This window comes from Enhydra lutris, unplaced genomic scaffold, assembly GCF_002288905.1.
Source record: "Enhydra lutris kenyoni isolate GAN:26980312 unplaced genomic scaffold, ASM228890v2 scaffoldscaffold34, whole genome shotgun sequence".
NCBI lineage: Eukaryota > Metazoa > Chordata > Mammalia > Carnivora > Mustelidae > Enhydra > Enhydra lutris.
This window is the reverse complement of record NW_019154118.1, coordinates 12,912,748-12,930,620: the sequence shown is the minus strand read 5'-3', so window position 1 is coordinate 12,930,620 and position 17,873 is coordinate 12,912,748. Positions and strand designations below refer to the sequence as shown.

The window sequence follows — 17,873 nt, the reverse complement described above, 5'->3', positions numbered from 1 at the left end:
CTCCAGCAAGTTGCTTGCCTATACCTAGCTCCGGATTCTTGGCTTCACGCTAATAATGCTGCCTGCGCTTCAGTATCCCATGAAATTTTATACGGGGTAGGGAATGCTTTGAAACGTGCGGCGCTGGCTGTAAGGAATTATAATTTTTATCAGGTGGTAGAGGCTGCCATCTACAATAGGGAAGCCGGTGTGTCTAGGATTATTTCTCATCCTCCACTCTGTGCAGAGAGAGCTCTGAGAGCCTTTTCCCCTCCTAAGAGTTAAGCACAGACGTTGGAGAGACTCAGACTATCTCTGGGTTAACAGTTCCCAGAATAGAACTGGGGAAGTAAAAACAAAAAGGTCATCGAACCGGGTAAGGAGACCGAGGGCTGCTGGCATTTCACTTCTTTTGTTCTCGTTCTTGGCCTTCGGAATAGAAACTGATGGGCCGTTGGTGGAGGGTGGACTCTGCAAAGTGGCCTGATCGGATTCCTGAGCTTCTAGGTCATTGAGTAGGATGGCGACTGGCTGGAGCCGCGCTACTCCCTCCTGACCTTGAAAGGTGTGACAAGTGGACTTGGGTGCATTGCTCTGCTAGCCTCTGTTGACTCTCTGTGATGTACTGGGCATCGATCTTATCTTTGTGAGAATTTGGTGAGACAGCAAAGGAGTAAGTAGAGGAAATGAGAAAAAAAAAATCCATGTTTGATATTAATTAACGACGATAAAGGAGCAAGCCAGAAACAGAGAAGAATATAAAATACTCCTCCCTTCCTGTCCTTTGGCTCCTTTTTATCCTCGGAGTTCAGCATAGTCGCTGGCACTCCTGGTTTTCTGCAAATAAATGAATGAATGAGTTGTTTGTGTTAAAATAGACATATTCATTGGTAAAATAAAACCATTTTGGGTGTTGTGATTTATCTTCGCAATTCTCAAGAAAGCTGCCAGAAGATGTTAGGCATCCGTTTGGAGCAAAGTGGGATTCAAAAGGTACTTGATGTATTGACAGTAAACTAGAGAAGGTGAACTCAACCTACATTTACCCAATATCATAGATTTTTATGAGGGGTTGGAGAGAATTACTTCTCTTTTAACCGTGCAAACATAATTTTATATACACGCTGTTATCTTTGTTAATATGATCTTTCTTTTCTGTTCTTTGCTTGGCTCCTTCCTTTCCCAGCCACCCTCACCATTAACATCACCTTCTCCCACGTAACACATATTAATACCCAAATATATCTTTTCTCCATGCTCATGTAATCACAGACACACATCAGCTATATACAACATTCCTTTTGTCAAGGTATATTTTAGTTACCCAGAATAAAATCATACTCCTTTCCTTGTTCACTGATACTGCATGGAAACTGCACCAGGACACAGAGCTCCAAGTCATTCTTTTTAATGACTGTATAATACTCCATCGTGCGGCACCAGCATCAGTTCCCAACTTTCTCCTTAGCAATAGGCATTCTCTTTGCTTCCAGGTTTGTTTGTTTGTTATTGACCTTTTGAAAAATGTTTGTGCATATGCCTTCTTTCTTTTGTGTGGGTGTTTTTGTTTGTATTAGCAAGTACCCAGGAGTGAGATTACAGAGTATACATGCATTTTTCATTTCTGATAAATATTGTCACATTACTTTCTAAAAAGACTGAAGCAATTCTCATTTTCATCTGCTATATAAAAAGGTATTATTTTGCCCCATCTTCCCCCCCGAAGGGTGTTTTTTTTTTTTAAAGAAATACTTTACCAGTAGGGTAGATATAAGTGAATAACTTATTGCTCTAGACCAAGAGTTGCAAACATTCTTGGAGGGGGAGATGGACTCTTTCTCAGAATACTGTTTTTTAATAAGCAAAATAAATTACATAGGATTACAAAGATATCTAATTATATTGAAATATAGTTATCAAGTTTCCAAAAACCCCCCATTTACGATATAGACATAGATGTCTCTATTAACATATTAAATAACAAAGTCTAGTTGCAGAGCTAATAGCTACCATAAATTAAAGGAAGTGATGACTATAGATGATATTTCAACATATATGCTCCAACTGTAACATGCTATGAAAGTATCTGTGATTTATAGTGGAGACAAAGTCAGAGGTACTGCGGATACAACTGTGGTTTGTTGCTGGTACTTGTGAGTGAAATATACATTACATTCCAGTTGGAAATTAATGAAACTAGAAATGTAATGTTTTCCTATCGAAGTTCACAGATTGCTCACTATTATCCTTAGGCTCCTTGGGGCTTCTCTGTACCCCAGATTAGATATGGAACCCTGCTCTAGGGTCTCGGAGAAGAGGCTCTAGAGATCATCCGATTCCACTCTTTCATTTTACAGAAGAGCGAGACAGTGCCCTAGAGTCTGGACCCTGAGCAAGACCCGAGTTCAAATCTCCTGGCTCCCTACCTCGTATTTTTTCACCATAAATTTCACCTCTCTCTAGGGAGGCCCGTCCCAGCAGATGAAGTTGCCTAGTCTCCTCTCCTTGGCTCCGAGTCCTGGTTAGACCAGCGGTTGAAAAACAATGGCTTATGGGGCCAAATGCAGCCTACTGCTGTTTCTTGTAAATAAAGTATTACCAAAGCACAGGGGCGTCCATCTGTTTACATATTGTCAGGGCGAGTTCCTGTTACAATGGCAGAGCGGAGGAGGGGTCGCCACCAACCACAGGGACAACAGAGCCTACAGTATTTACTCTCTGGCCCTTTGCAGGAAAAGTTCGCCAGCCCCCAGCTTAGACTCACCTGTGATGTGTATTCTCACCGCCACTGTACCTCGATGCTGCCCCTCCCAGCTGTGGAGCTGGGGAGGGCACAACAGCCCTCTTGTCTTAGAGACTTCGCATATACTATTCCCTCTCTCAAGAATACGGAACCCCCAGCCCCAACTCCTGTGATGTCACTCCTTCCAAGAAGCTTTCCCTGATGGTCCCCTTCCTCAAGCCTGCTTTATGTGCCACCAAAGGCATCCCTCTAGTGCCCTGTGTCCCCCTTGGCTAGCACTGGTCATGTTTACCTCTTGTCGTCTAGGTGCCTGTGTGTCTCTCAGACTAGATAAAATCTCCCTGAGGATAGGGCTTGTGTCGGCCTTGTTCACTGATATACCCCCAGTGTCTGCTCTACGGAGATGCTTGAAACGTACTTATGCAATGAATGAATGAATGAATGAATGAATGAGTGAATGAATGAATGAATGAGTGAATGAGTGAATGAATGAATCAAGTAGGTGAAGTTTATCCTCAGTGCCCCTTACTTCACCACTTTTTCATCCTTTCGTCTTTCCATTCAGGGACAACCTGTCACCGCCCTGCTGTCCTTTAGATGGGCTCCCTGTCATCCCCTTCTACGATGGAAATGTGCTTTCAGGAAATAACCTGATAAACTCATTCTCAAATGCCTGCTACAGATTAATTTAATTTAAGTGCCCTGAGAGCTAAAATCTTGTCTCGGTTACTTGCCCAGCACAGTACGTGGCACAAAGAAGGTGTTTAAGGGATATTTTCTGAATCAATTAATGTTTGTGGTAGCTCAGATTTGCTCTAAACCAAAGGAATACATCTAATTGTGGAATTTATGGTGCGAGAGGCCACGTTGGGAAATATTTTCGGACATAGAATGTCTCCTTTTGTGTTTCTGAACTGTCACTAATTCAAAGACTTCCCCCTCCACTTAACGCTAAGTGGTAGGCTGGCATTTCAGGTGAAGGAGGGAAGCAGGTGGAAGGAAATGCCCGAGGAGCATGGATTAGGAGAGCTATAGAAAACCCAGGGAGGGGTACCTGTGTGGCTCAGCGGGTTAAGCCTCTGCCTTCAGCTCAGGTCATGATCTCAGGGTCCTGGGATCGAGCCCCACATCGGGCTCTCTGCTTGGCAGGGAGCCTGCTTCCCCCTCCCTCTCTCTCTCTGCCTCTCTGCCTACTTGTGATCTCTGTCAAATAAATAAATAAAAATAAAAAAAAAAAGAAAAGAAAACCCAGGGAAGGTGAGTTTTTGTGAGAAACTCCGCTCTCTTTGTAGCTCCCATATCTAAAAATTCTTTCAATCCCTAATGTACAAGAGGAACCTTTTTCATGTTTATGGGTACTCTTGACAGCCCACTTCTGACCCCCAGTTCTAGCTCTGCTCTGGGGCCACTCTCATTAGCTCTGGATAAGAAAGTGTGCTCAGTGACCTGAGTCACTGAGGTGCCATGTGACTAGAAGACTCCCTCCCACGGCCAAGGCCTCATGGTGCTGGCCATCCCCACTTCCTTTCACCAGTGTCTTTGGAGGCTCTCGGTGCCAGCACTCTGGGCTGCTCCTGGCCACACAGGCTGCTGGGAGAGGCCACTGTGACTCTCAATGTCCTGTTCTTTCCCATACTGGGCCTCTGTCTTTCTCCAGTGCCCTGAGCCTGTCCTGGTCAAGAGACCTCACTCTCCCTCCGAAGTGGCAGAGACGTAGGAAATCTCTCAGCAATGCTCCCAGAACTTCCACAACCTCTAAGATGGCTGCAGAGTGGATCAGGTTCCTGTCGTAGACTTTTCCCAGCTGTTAGCTCTGAGAGAGCCCGTGGTAGCGAGAAGGGCAGGCGGGGAAAGTGAGAAAATTGGTGAATGTGGCCTTGCACATCTTCGCGCTCTTTGGACTGTGGCTGGGAGGGATAAGGTAGATTAGCGAATAGCGAGCCTCTTCCCGAAGTCGTTGATTCTCAGGGGACTTTTCTTGGGTGGAGAGGATTCCTCGGATTCTATTTTGATTTAAGGCCTTTGGCTCTGTGGGCTCCTAATACCAGGACGCTTTCCTTCCGGGTCCCCTGCCCCCTTATCCAGCCCACTTGAGAAGATAATCTGTTCTTTCTGGACTCCCGGTAGTTCTAGTCCCTTCCCCTGCTTGAGAATCCATGCAGAATTATCTCAAAATTCTTTTTTTTTTTTAAGTTTGATTTATTTATTTGAGACAGAGAGAGAGAGAGAGCATAAGCAGGGAGGTGAGGGAGAAGCAGACTCCTTGCAGAGTGGGGAGCCCGACACAGGGTTCGATCCCAGGACCCTGGGATCACGACCTGGTCCTGAAGGCAGACTCTTAATTGACTGAGCCACCCAGGCGCCCCAACTGTGCTGATTATCTGAGGTCATTCACTGGGCAGCCAGTCCACCTGGGCCTGGACCCCTGAGGTCCTCCTAACACGTCTGGTGTGGCCTGCGAGGCGACATCCGTGGCGTGTGCCGAAGATGGGCCCTTGGCCCCGGGCATGCCTGTAGCGAGTCAGAGCAGGAAGCTCACGTAAGAGCCACAGACATCTTCGTCCACGGGGCAGCTACAAATCCCTTCTTTTCTGGAACGTACCACCAGCGCAGGGATGGACTGTGACGAATATTTGGCCTCAGGCAACGCTGGAGCCTAGGGACTGCTTTAGCTGCATGTGTGTTTTCTCACAGAATTATAAAGCCCGGCAGCTCCCGGAGCCAGAGGCGGCAGAGAGTTTCTGTGTTTCTGGACTATTCATTAGTGATTACATACCCCCCCGAACACCTGCAGGACAGATTCATAAAGCGAGCATTCATGGACTTTGGCAAGGCCTTCATGGGAACTGCGGAGCATGGACCACGGTCATTGTATCTCCAGATAAAAACATTCTCTTACCAAGGAGGCCTCTGAAAATAGAAGCAGGCTGCAATTTCGGTTTGGCACCACGGGGTATTAAAAAGAAAAGTGTTACTTCACCTTGCCTCTTTATAAAGTCAGCTCGCCGCGGGGCTGCAGCGTTCCTGGGCAAACTCTCTTTCAGGACCCTTCGGGGAGTGAGAAGAGGGGAGTGGTGGGCACTGCATTGATTGGGACCGAGGACAGCCCGGCCATCGGGGCCTCGGGGCCTGGTCTCCTGCAAGTTACACTGATTTACAGCAGGATAACAGGAAATACGGAGCCTGGGTGGCCTTCTGTGTAATCCTGGGTGACAGATTGCTCCTGCCACTTATAAAAACGGTACCATAATTAATCCAAAAAGGCCAAGAATAATAAATAACCATCACAAAAATAACATCTCGATAACAAACTCTGGCGGTGACGTTTAGCAGGATTCTCTTTCACCTTTTATTTTATCTTATTTTATTTTATTTTTCCTTTCCAACGCTCACTATTAAATGACAAGATGGCCGTGGCTGGTACAGGAAGGCTCCGGAATCTGGGCTGGATCACAGTGGCTAAGTCTGAGCCGAACACGCAAAGCCAGTAGTGCCCTCAGAAGGACCGTGGGGACCATTTTATAAAGGAGGGCGGCTGAGATTTATCTGGGCATCTGAAAGCCCAGGTTCCGGAAAACATAACAAATATTTTGTCTACAGGGGCGCAAAGAAGTTTATGTTGATTCACTGTCCGATGAAATTGGCGGGCTTGGATCATTCAGCAGGGTTTTTCTTGCGTGAGGGTGAGTGGGTAGGTGGGGCCGAGGGGTGGGGAGCACCCGGCCGGGGAGGGCTCCGGATCTCCCCTCTGCTCTGCCTGTGTAGACAGCCTCCAGTAGTCAATTAGCCTCCTGAAGTGCCTCATTCTCAGATAACAGCTTATCCGCTAGGAGAAGCGATGCTCACAGTATGTTTTATCCTCACACATATAAACACACATCGTCACAAACTCATTTAGGTTAGAAAGGAGTTTTAATGGGACATCTGGCTCTCTTCCACTACTTCTTGTCAAGGCGAAGTGGGTTCCCTTATTGATATCCTGTAGCAACCACAGGGATGGCTAGAATCTGGGGTTACATGGAAATATTTTTTTGTCTCTTGTTATCGATTCAACTGGTACCAGGGAGCAAAAATAAAATGGTTAAACCTGAGAAAGGACAGCCGGAATTTCCGTGTATATCATCTCCCTGAAGGGCGGAGAAGGCTTTCGTGCTGGGCAGATAAGGGAAGCTAAGAGTCTTATGGGAGAGGACAATTGGTGATGGTGATGGACTTGACTTACAGGCCTTCATAAAAATCCTGCTCTTTGCTTGAAGGAGCAGCAGAGCACGGTGGCTAAGGGTACGAATTCTGGAGTTGGACTGCCCGGGTTTGAATTCCAGCTCGGTTACAAATTACCTGTGCAAACTTGGGCCTGGTTTTTCACCTCTCCGTTTTTTTGGGTTGAAGTAACCTCCTCATCTGTAAAACGGTATCATATAGTTGCAAACCTCAGTGGGTTCTTGCAAGTTTTAAGCAAATCTTGAAAGAGGGCCCAGCTATATTGATGCTGTCATTAGTTAAATTACCCGGATCACTGGCTATGGCTAAAGGATGGTTTGCATCATTCCTTACATACTTAAGAATGACGGCTCTGCTCCATGTTCCACGGTCACAATTATTAAGCGCTTACTGTGTGCCATGGACTGTGCCTCCCTCTTTTATAGAACGGCCCTCTATTTTACAAAGGAGAACGCCGAAATGAAAGAGAGTGATTCCTTTCAGGCCACACGGTGAATCAGTAGTAGTGTGGAGTTTGATCCAGGCGCACCTCAACAACCCCGGTTTTAATTAATAAGCTATCCCACCTGCATTTGCCTCAGAAGAGTCAAAAACTACAACAAATTTTATTTTCCATCCTTTTCTAGCTGTTCTTAAGGTCCTGATCAATACTTCTGAAAGTTCGATTTAGGCAATGCCTGAAAGTTAGCAAAGATGCGTGTCTGTTGGCAGTGCTCTCTCTGGGCAGACCCCCGGCAGAGGCAGGGAGCCCCCCATTCTGCAGTTAATCCAACCCGAGTTCAGAGCCTGCCGCTGTCCATTATATCCTAAATCTCAGTGTTCTCCTTAGTAAAATGGGGATAAAAGAAACCCCCTACCTTGAAAGGCATTTTCTATATTTACATGAAATGATACGTGTTAAAAATCCTGCTGTATGTTTCGCTTTCAGTAACCGTTTTATTAGTGTTAGCGAAAGTCAACTCATTGACGATCTCAGTGGATTGTATTGGGAGGGGGGAGTAGGAGCTGATGAATCAAATGAGAAAATTTATTTGGCTGCTGTATCATCCAACACATTGAAATGAAGTAGAAATATTTCTGACTCCTGGTGTCCATACATAAGCAAAGCTGTATTTAAAGAACTATTATTTGAGTTCAATGTGTGCAGAAGTCCATAAAATCAGGTCTCTGCCACACCTACTTTTTCCTCAAGGCAGGGCTTTTTTGTTTTGTTCTAGATAATTCCCTGAGCTTCCCAGTGTATTTTGCATGGAGGTAGGCATGATCTTCGATACTTGAAAAGAGCAACTAGATTTTATAAGACGATTTCTTATTATCCTGTTGGTGTCACCTGTTAGCTTTTGCGGCTTGATTTGGCCCCGTCCTCGGCGGAGACTCCCTACTGCAGGAATGGAGAAGGTTGTCAGTTACCTAATAATGATGAAGCTCTGGATAATTTAGGCAGCATAGAAAGCTTGCTCTTTTCTGGGTGATCTGGTTAATTATCTGGTTAAATTAGGTTAAAACCTTTTTGTCAGGGGGGTCTCTAATTATCTGGGAAACCAGGTAACTGTGTCCTTTTAAGAGCCTTTAGGCTTGAATTATTCATCGACAAAACCCAGCATCCCGGGAAGACACCCAATTCTTCACCTGCCTTTTTGCGCATAGATTTGGACGGAGTCTCTTGAGCTGTTCTATTTACAGCTTCTTGTAGATGCAAAATATTCAAACCAACTCCATTTTTTTTTTCTTATACAAAAGAGAGATCCAACTTTGAGCTGTGAGGATGCTGGTGCTCAACTTGGAAGATCGGTAGCAAATTTTCCCAAGAGACACAAACAAACACATACATAACTGGAATATCAATGAGGTCTTTTTAGAGGCGACGCATTAAAATGCAAGGCAGCAGATAATGAGATAAGCAGCAAGTTGCAGGTTTCTTAATTCTAGCGTGAAAGGAGACAGGGGGAAAAAAAAGAACAGAAAACCCCCCATAAAGTAGCTTAGCAAAAGGATCTCCTGGGCTTCATGTTCAGCGTGCTTGGGGAGGGAGTTAGGGGGTGTTTTCACCAGCCATCTCAGTGACATAAATGGAAGTGGAAGGAATTGTCTTAGAGGTTACAGGAGAGAGATTAGAACCATGCTCTGTTTGGGGGTCCTGGTTTACTTCTATGTCCCACCTCTACTAGCATATTTCTGATTCCAATAAAGGACATCTCTTCTAGTTACAGCTTGACTCTTTCCTGGCTATTCTGGGGAAAAATTGGTACCATTTCTTGAGCATAGATGATGTAGCAGGCATAGTCCTGGAAGCTTTGATCTCATTTACGGCACCCTTACAACAGCCCTGCGGGATGATGTGATTGCCCTCTTGTGATAGCTGGAGACACAGGCTTAAGAGTTCTTGGGAATCAGACCCAGTTTACTTGGGCTCCCAGGCCAGGCTCTTAGCCATAGCTGCATTCAGAGCCACCGGAATTATGCCTCGACAAATGGTCTACCTGCCAGGCTTCAGTGTGACCTAGAAAAGAAATAGAACAAGGATTATTCTGGGGCTACTTAGCGGAGGTGCAATGGCTAGCTGTTGCCTTCAGCTGTGTGGCTTTAGGCAAGTTACTTGATGTCTCTGAGCTAGTTTTCTCGCTGGTAAAACTGAGATAAGGAAATGTATTTTTTCAGGGCGTGTTTTGAGTCTTAACTAATGTAACTGAAAGCACAAGAATACTTATTTCATGTTTAAAAAATAAAAACCAGGGGTGCTTAGGTGGCTCAGTGGGTTAAACCTCTGCCTTCGGCTCGGGCCATGATCTCAGGGTCCTGGGATCCAGCCCAGCATTGGGCTCTCTGCTCAGCGGGGAGTCTGTTTCCCCCCCTCTCTCTGCCTGCCTCTCTGCCTACTTGTGATCTCTCTCTCTGGGTCAAATAAATAAGTAAAATCTTTAAAAATAAAAAATAAAAAATAAATAAAAAGATAAAAAATAAAAACGAAACCCACCAGACCAAAAAGCAAGATCGTACGTCCAGGAGGAAATCAGGCTACGTATCCACGTAAGTTGAAGTAACTTCCTCTTTTCAGCAAATGGTGTTGGAAAAACTGGACCGTCATGTGTAAAGGAATGAAACTGGACCACTTGGCTTACACCCCACACAGAAATTAACTCAAAAGGGATTAAAGACTTCAGTGTAAGACCTGAAACCACAACACTCCTAGAAGAAAACTTAGGTGGGTAAGCTCCTCAACATCCATTCTAGTGATGATTTTTTGGATTTGACACTAAAAGCAAGAAATTCGGGGCACAAGAAGCTGGACTACACCAAACTAAAAATCTTCCGCACAGCCACAGAGAACATCCACAAAATGAAATGGCAGTCTACTGAGTGGGAGAGAATATTTGCCAATCGTATATCTGATAAGGGGTTAATAGCCAAAATATGTAAAGAACTCATACAACCCGATGGCACACTACCGAGCCATCGGATTTAAAGACGGGCAGAGGACCCGGATAGACAGTTTTCCAGAGAAGACATGCAGGTGGCCAAGAGGTACATGAGAAGGTGCTCATCAGCACTCATCACCAGGGAAATGCAAATCAAAACTGCTGTGACACGTCACCTCACACCCGTCAGCACGGCTATTATGAGAAACAGAAGAGGTAACGAGTGTCAGTGAGGATGTGGAGAAAAAGGGAACCCTCGTGCTCTGCTGGCGGGAATGCAAGTTGGTGTAGCCACTCGGGAAAATAGTAAGGGGTTTCCTCAAAAACTTAAAACCAGAACCACCATATGATCCAGCAGTTCTACTTCTGGGTGTTTATTTGAAGAAAAAAAATACACGAGCTCGAAAAGATACGTGCACCGTCACGGTCACCGCGGCATTATCTACAATCGCCAGATATGGAAACAGCCTCAGTACTCATCAACGGGTGAGTGGATAAAGAAAAGGTGATGTGTGTGACATATATAATATATAAAATAGTACTCAGCCATAAAAAGGAAGAAGATTTTGCCATTTGTGACATCATGGAATCATGGATGGGCCTTGACACCAAGGTATCATGCTAAGTGAAGGAGTCAGAGACAAATACCGTATGAGTTCATATGTCGAACTTAAAAAGGCAAAACAAACCCCCCAGCAACACACACATGCGCGCACGCACGCGCACACACACACACACACACACACACACCCCAAGCTTGTAGATACAGAGAACAGACTTGTGGGTGCCAAGAAGGGAAGGGTGGGGAGGTGGATGAAAGAAGTGAAGGGGGTCAAAAGGTATAAAACTTCCAGTTATAAAATAAATAAGTCCTGGGGACATAACATACAGCATGATGACTATAGTTAAAGATACTGTGTTGCATATTTTTTAAAAAAGATTTTATTGATTCATTTAAGAGAGAGAGAGAGAGAAGGAGACAGAAAACAGAAGCATGGGGCAGCAGGCCAAGGGAAAGTCAGGCTCCTCGCTGAGTAGAGAGCCCGACTCGGGGCTCGATCCCAGAACCCCAAGATCATGACCTGAGCTGAAGGCAGACGCTCAGCTGAGCCACCCAGGCATCTGGTGATATCTTCCCCTTTAACACAATCTATTTATTAATCAGCAAAAGGCGAAATTAACTAAAGTGCGGGTCATACCCAAGCCAGTCTGAAGGATTCAGAACTAACAGGGACTGAAAGGTGGTCACGTAGAAACCAGTAAACTGGTGGGTGAGCTCAGTCCTTCACAAAGAAGGAAGAGAAAAGCCTCAGGGGGATTTGGGTTTCCTACCAGGATGTGAAGATTTCTGATCTTGGAATAATTCAAATGGCAAGAATGGTGGTTCTGTTATTCTATTGTCCAATGTCAGCGTGAAGATCCTGGACCTGGACAGCCCCAGATTCCCTCCAGTATTCGCTCCAAATATTGGCAATTCTGGAAAGGACAGAATTTATTTATTTGTCATTATTATTTTTATTGCTCAGGTCATTTGGTGGTAAGTAAATGGGCAGTGTTTAACAAAGGGTAGCACTTTACATATTTTTGATCACTCTGATGACTTTTGGGGAATGGTGGAGGAAACCATTTAAAACCTGTATTTCAGCCCTTCCTCCATAGAGGCGCTAGGGCTTGGGTGGCAAGGTGGTGTGGTCGGGGATGTTGCAGTGTGGACTTTGCGTTTATCCTCCGCCCCACCCAAGGCGGTAGAGCTGATTGGTGGCGGGAGGTTGTGCACTTGGAGGTGCGGCAAGTGGAGCACAGGCCTCGGCGCACGTTGGCTGCACCATGGTCCAGCTCACTACTGTCCTGTGCAAAGTCTACCGTGGAGGCCATTTAACCATTCGTCTTGCCCTGAGTGGCTGTACCAACTGGCCTTTCTACCGCACTGTGGCTGCTCACAACAAGTGTCCCAGGGATGGCCGTTTCGTGGAGCAGCTGGGCTCCTATGATCCACTGCCCAACAGTCATGGAAAGAAAAAATTGTTGCTCTCAACCTAGAACGGATTCAGCATTGGATTGGCTGTGGGGCGCACCTCTCTAAGCCTGTGGAGAAGCTTCTGGGTCTTTCTGGCTTTTTCCCTCTGCATCCCATGATGATCACAAATGCCGAGAGGCTGCGAAGGAAACGGGCATGTGAAGTCCTCTTAGCATCTCAGAAAACAGATATAGAGGCTACAGAAACAAAAACGAGCTGACTTCAATGAGCAGAGCCTTGGGAGAAAGGTCAAAGTCCTCTTAAAACACTTATGTGGAGCGCTTAGTCTTATTAGATTTGGAGGTCAATAAATGGAGTTTTCTGTGTAAAAAAAAAAAAAAAAAAAAGGCTGTATTTCACCCACCTCCAAATTTAGTCTGCAAATAAAGAAATGAAGCCCCTGACTTTGAATGGATGGTTCCCTGGGAACGGTAGTTTCCGAAGCGTACTTCCCCACTCCCAGCCTTCCTGTAACTCGCTCTTGTACCTTCTTCATTACTCCCTGCTGGCCTCCAGCGTTCACAACCAAATGCTTTGAGGATCAGAAAACTGACACTCCAGAAGGTCTGGTGGTTGAGTAAATTCTTTGAAGTTTTGGCAACACACCTTGGTTTAGAGGACACGTCTTGGTTTTAGGATCTCAAGATAAATGGCAACTTCCAGCGGGAAGTCTTTTGCACCCAGATTTCCTACACGTTGTTAGAGGATCGAGAGAAAGAATGTTCATGCCTTAGACAACCGGCTTTAGGGCAGCGGTTTCAATGTCAAATACACATCGGAATCACTTCAGTGCTTCAAAACTACTGACGCCTTGGTCCCACTCCCAGAGTTTGTAATTTAGTTGGCCTGGGGAGCAGTGTGGGTCCTGGAATTTTAGAACTATCCTCCCATGTTCCCCGGGTACAACCGAGGCTGAGAACCACTCTCCTGGGTGTCTCGGCCTCAGTTAGCTCGAAATAGTCCGCGAGAGCTGTTCGCCTCACCTCGCACAGGGGGCCCTTGGAGGCCTTGATGAGGACATCAGAACAAGAACAAAGAGAAAGGAAGTTAAGACATAAGAAAGTATTCAGAATAAAGGTTCATTATTAACCAAACCCAGCAAAGGAGGGAAAAGATATTTTCATTTCTGCCAAAGGCCATATGTGAGTGCCTGTGGGGGAGAGCGTATCCATAGCTTTGTGACTGAACCAATAATTCATATCTGATTCAGAAGCTGACGTTGTTGGATTATAGATGTACAGCTGTTCTCAGTCTAAGCCCGGCCTCTCCCAATGGGACTTTATTGTAGCAACACGTCTCATTTATAGAGCTCATATGCAGGGGCCCAGAGACCCAAAACTGTAAATTAAAACCTTGTGTATATTACTTTGGCGAATTCAATTCTGAAGCATTTTGGCTTCTCCAAATAGGCCGTTTTCACTAGAAAGGGGTAGGGGGGAACACAATGGAAAGGAAATAGGTCTTTTATAGTCACCCTTCCTCTTTCTGGTAGGAAGTCTTGACACAGAGGTAATAAAGAAAACAAATTCTAATCAAATGTTGAGGCTCTGGTCAGGCTCGGTACTGGCATGTGCGGAGGGGTAAATGCATGGGAAAGCAAGTGAGCAGGAAAGAGGATGGAACTCTGGAGGCTGGGTGTTAGCACTCCAAGTTCCGTAGAGAGCACCTTCTGGAAGAAGACCAGCTCGAAATTTATTCCTGGAGGCCTCTCCAGAGGCTTTTCTTTTTTTTCCTCCCAAGTTGTCCAAAGGAAAGGAAACTGAGACCCAGAGAGAGAAAACGTCTTCATGAAAGTCACACTGTCAATTAATTAGCAGGTGAGGTAGAATAGAAAACTGACAAAAAGCTGTATACCTAATCCAGCATCCCTCTCTCTTACCATGTTGCCTTGAAGGCACTACGGCGACGTTGAGGGAGACCTAAGGAGAAAGTGTTCTGGGTGGTGTTGCTAAAACAAAGGGAGACCACGATTCAGAAAAAAATTTCCAGAAATTTCAGGTCAAGAGAATTTTCCAGGTTTGTCCCGGAGAAGATATGCCAAGGGATTGAGGGTGATCCAAAGTGCGGATAGATGTGGGGAACATTTTAGAGGGAGAATGAATGAGATCTGTGGGCTCACTGGATTGTGGAGAAGAGGAAAAAAGGATAGGGTCGGGGATGATGATTCTCTCATTTTGATGCCTCAAAGGTCTGTATGTATCCCTGTCCAGTTTACTAACGCAAATGACTTGGGTAATGGCTTGCATTATGTGGTTAGTTCTTCTCTATTTAGTACCAGATGTTTTCCTTCTGTCTAATATTATTAAGAAATCAAGGGCTAACACTATTACTCTTCTGCCTCCTAGGGTTACCATTTCCATTACTTTCCCTGATGCTGTTCCCGATATGCTGTTTGGGAAGACAAAGCATTTATACCCCAAACAGAGAAGCCCCAAACAGTTTTTACCCTGCTCTTGCCCGCCATCCCCTACTCTACCATATGCAGCTGGAATTTGTTTCTCAAGCATTTAAAGAGCTTACTACCTACAAAGTACTGTGCCAAGCTCAAGGGCCAGAATGGAAATCATCGTGAGTATGCCAGGAGTTCAGGCAGTGGGAACACCTTGAAATTCGGGGCACAAGGAAGAGTCCTAGAGAGGAGGCAGGTTTGGATCAATGCTATGCAGGAGAGAAGTGGAAAGACTTGGGGCAGGAGCGGCAGCTTGAGCACAGACGTGGCTTGGGAAGTATCTCTAACTTATTGGATGAAAGGGACCGGAACAGTGGTGAAAGCATCTGGGAGGAGGGACATAGAGACGGGGTAGTGCCTTTGGGCTTTGACTTTCTGTCCCCAGGTGTCTAGCCACAGCAAATGTGTTGCGTGGAGCCATTTGCACCTTGTTCTGAACTATGTCACAGCCCACACTTTGCACCAGTGGGATGGCTGGATGGGATTCTCCTGCATCCCCTTGTCCAGCAAAGTGTGACTGCGGCTTTCTGGTCGGGCGAGTGACTGGGCACAAGATTAAACCTTGGCCGCATTAGCACCTTGCTCTAAACAACTCAGATACACTTCACAGCCTCCCCCACTTTGCCTGTGACCTAGAGCATCCTCATAAATAAAAAGACTTTTAACACAGTCAGAGCTAAGTGGATGGTTTTGAAATGAGGAACATCTTCTGTTTTCTCTCTCTCTATGCTTACGTGTTTCCCACTTGGAATTTATTTGCCAACCACAGTGCACCACACTGTGATTGCCTCAGGTCAGAAACCTGTATTCTCTTCTTGCAAAGAACTGCTGCAGGTGAACAAATGAGACGGAAAGTGAACGAGAAGGGTGTGGTGGAGAAGAGAGTGAGGGTCTGAGTGGTTTTTGGTTATGGGGAAGCCAAACAATTCCAAGTTACATTGTTATGGTAATGTTCAAGGGACTTTCTTTCTTTCTCTTTCCCTTTCCCTTTCTCTTCTCTTCTCTCTCTCCCTTTTCCCTTCTCCTTCCTTCCATCCATCCTTCCTTCCTTCCTTCTATCCTTCCTTCCTTCCTTCCTCCCAGGACTTGTCTTGAAGTTCATGCTACATCTTGACCATAATGAAGTCCTACCTCAGCTGGCCTCCGACAGTAGACCATATACAGGAATGGTTTGTGAATTCGATCTCAGCATGTCTTTCCCTGGATCTGGGCAAAGAGCTCAGGGGTGCTACAGGGAAATCAAATGCTCCTTGCTCAACCTACTCACCCTCCAAGGCCAGATCGAGAGTTGCTTCTGCCACAAAGCCTGTCCACATCACTCCAGCTCACTGAGATTGCTACCTATTTTAAATTCATAAATCTCATTGTCTGTACCTCGCGCTTGCAAATAATTGCATATTATCTTGCCAAACCACTTGTCATGTTGTCTTTCCTATAATGTAACCCTTATGCTGGCACTTACATTTGATATGTTGATGCTTTGTTCCTCCAGATAGCTTGCAAGCTCCTTCTGAGCAAGGGTCAGACCTACTGGTTCATTGTATAATAACGTTACTTTGCATTTCCCTGGCACTTTAGAGCTTATAAATCCTTTCCACATCTATTACCTTCTTTGAGCTTTACAATAATCCTGTCAGTTTGGAAGAGTCGGTATTATTAGTATCCTAATTTCTCAGACAGGGTAGCCTGGAGTAGGAAGTATTAAATGTGTTGCACAAAGTTATACTGTACCCTGTTTTCTACAGAGCAGGGACATCCGAGATGCTCAGCAAGTATCATTGATTTATCTGTTCATTAAACCCGAGCTCAATTCCACAGCCAGCCTGATGTTTTAGGCAATAGGTTTTGTATTTGGGGGAGACGATTGGCTATAAAAACATCCTGCACTCACTGGCTTAATATGCAACCTTCTGCCTCCCCCTAAGTGTCCGAAATGCATTTGGTGAATCAGGACAACAGAGACAGATGATAAATCCAGGTTTTAACATGGACCCTTCCTCCCTATTTTCCTCCAAAGGGAGTTTCTGAGAATTGCTTTGCTGTTTCACCTCTCCTTTTCAAGGCTGCCTGGAAAGACACAGGTGGGGGTAATGAAACAGTGGGTTTTAAAATTCTTCTTTCCAGATGTCATCTATTTAGTTCTTGCAATATTCGTTGGTAGCCATATTCGATTTTAGAAGTGTGAGGCTTGCTTGAAACCATATGACAGAACAGTTTTTCTTAGGGAACCAAATGTTGAAAGAGGCTTTGGTAATAAAAGGGGCGCGACAAAACTGGAATTTGTAAAGAAGGATTTTATACCTTGTACATTTCCAGGAAGGAGTCTGTCAACCTGGGAAGGACTTTCTAGAACATTGGGCCCTTTCTGCCCCACTCGGTGCATAGAGTGAATGCCACTGAGCGTTGAGTAAATTAGCCGGTCCTTCATGACCCGCTCCCTGCTCCCACCCCCTCCCCATCCCATTCTGTCTTCCCTGTATTTAGACGAAAGTAAAGTTTTCAATTTGTTGGAATTACCTGAGAAGTTGTAAGGATAAATGAGGTGTGAAAACACTTTGAAAGTGGAGAATTGCTTTGAAGAATCCAGACCCAGTCTAAACAGAATCCTCTGTACTTTATAATCCAAGAAGAAAAGAAGACAATGACAAAGGTCAAAATGAAATTCGGAAGGAAGTACAAGAGCAGTGGGCTGCTGGGGTGTGTCCCTGGGTCAAAGGCAGCTCTGGCGCAGAGGGGAACGCACTGGACTTGCAAGGTTTGAACCCAGCTGTCCCTTACACACGGTGTCACGGGGATGATTGATCAGATGTCTGTGAGTGTGTGTTCTTATCGGCCAAGTGGCGATAAAAATGCTTGTCTCATAGGGTGGTTGTGAAGAGCAAATGAGATAAACCACAGGGAAAAGCTTTGTAAATGGAAAGGCGCTATGCAAAGGGAAGGGATTACCGTTGTTATTCAGAACAGTATCTTCTGTGTTTGACAGGTGTTTAGGAAGTGTATTGTGGCTTTTCATGTCCCCATGGATGGTCCAGGCACCCAAGTCTCTGC

General features: G+C 45.3%; 1 pseudogene; it reads left to right on the top strand.

The window, feature by feature from the left end:
• The first annotated feature begins 12,171 nt into the window (after positions 1–12,171).
• On the top strand, positions 12,172–12,694 carry LOC111153950 (annotated as a pseudogene).
• The last annotated feature ends 5,179 nt before the right edge of the window (positions 12,695–17,873 follow it).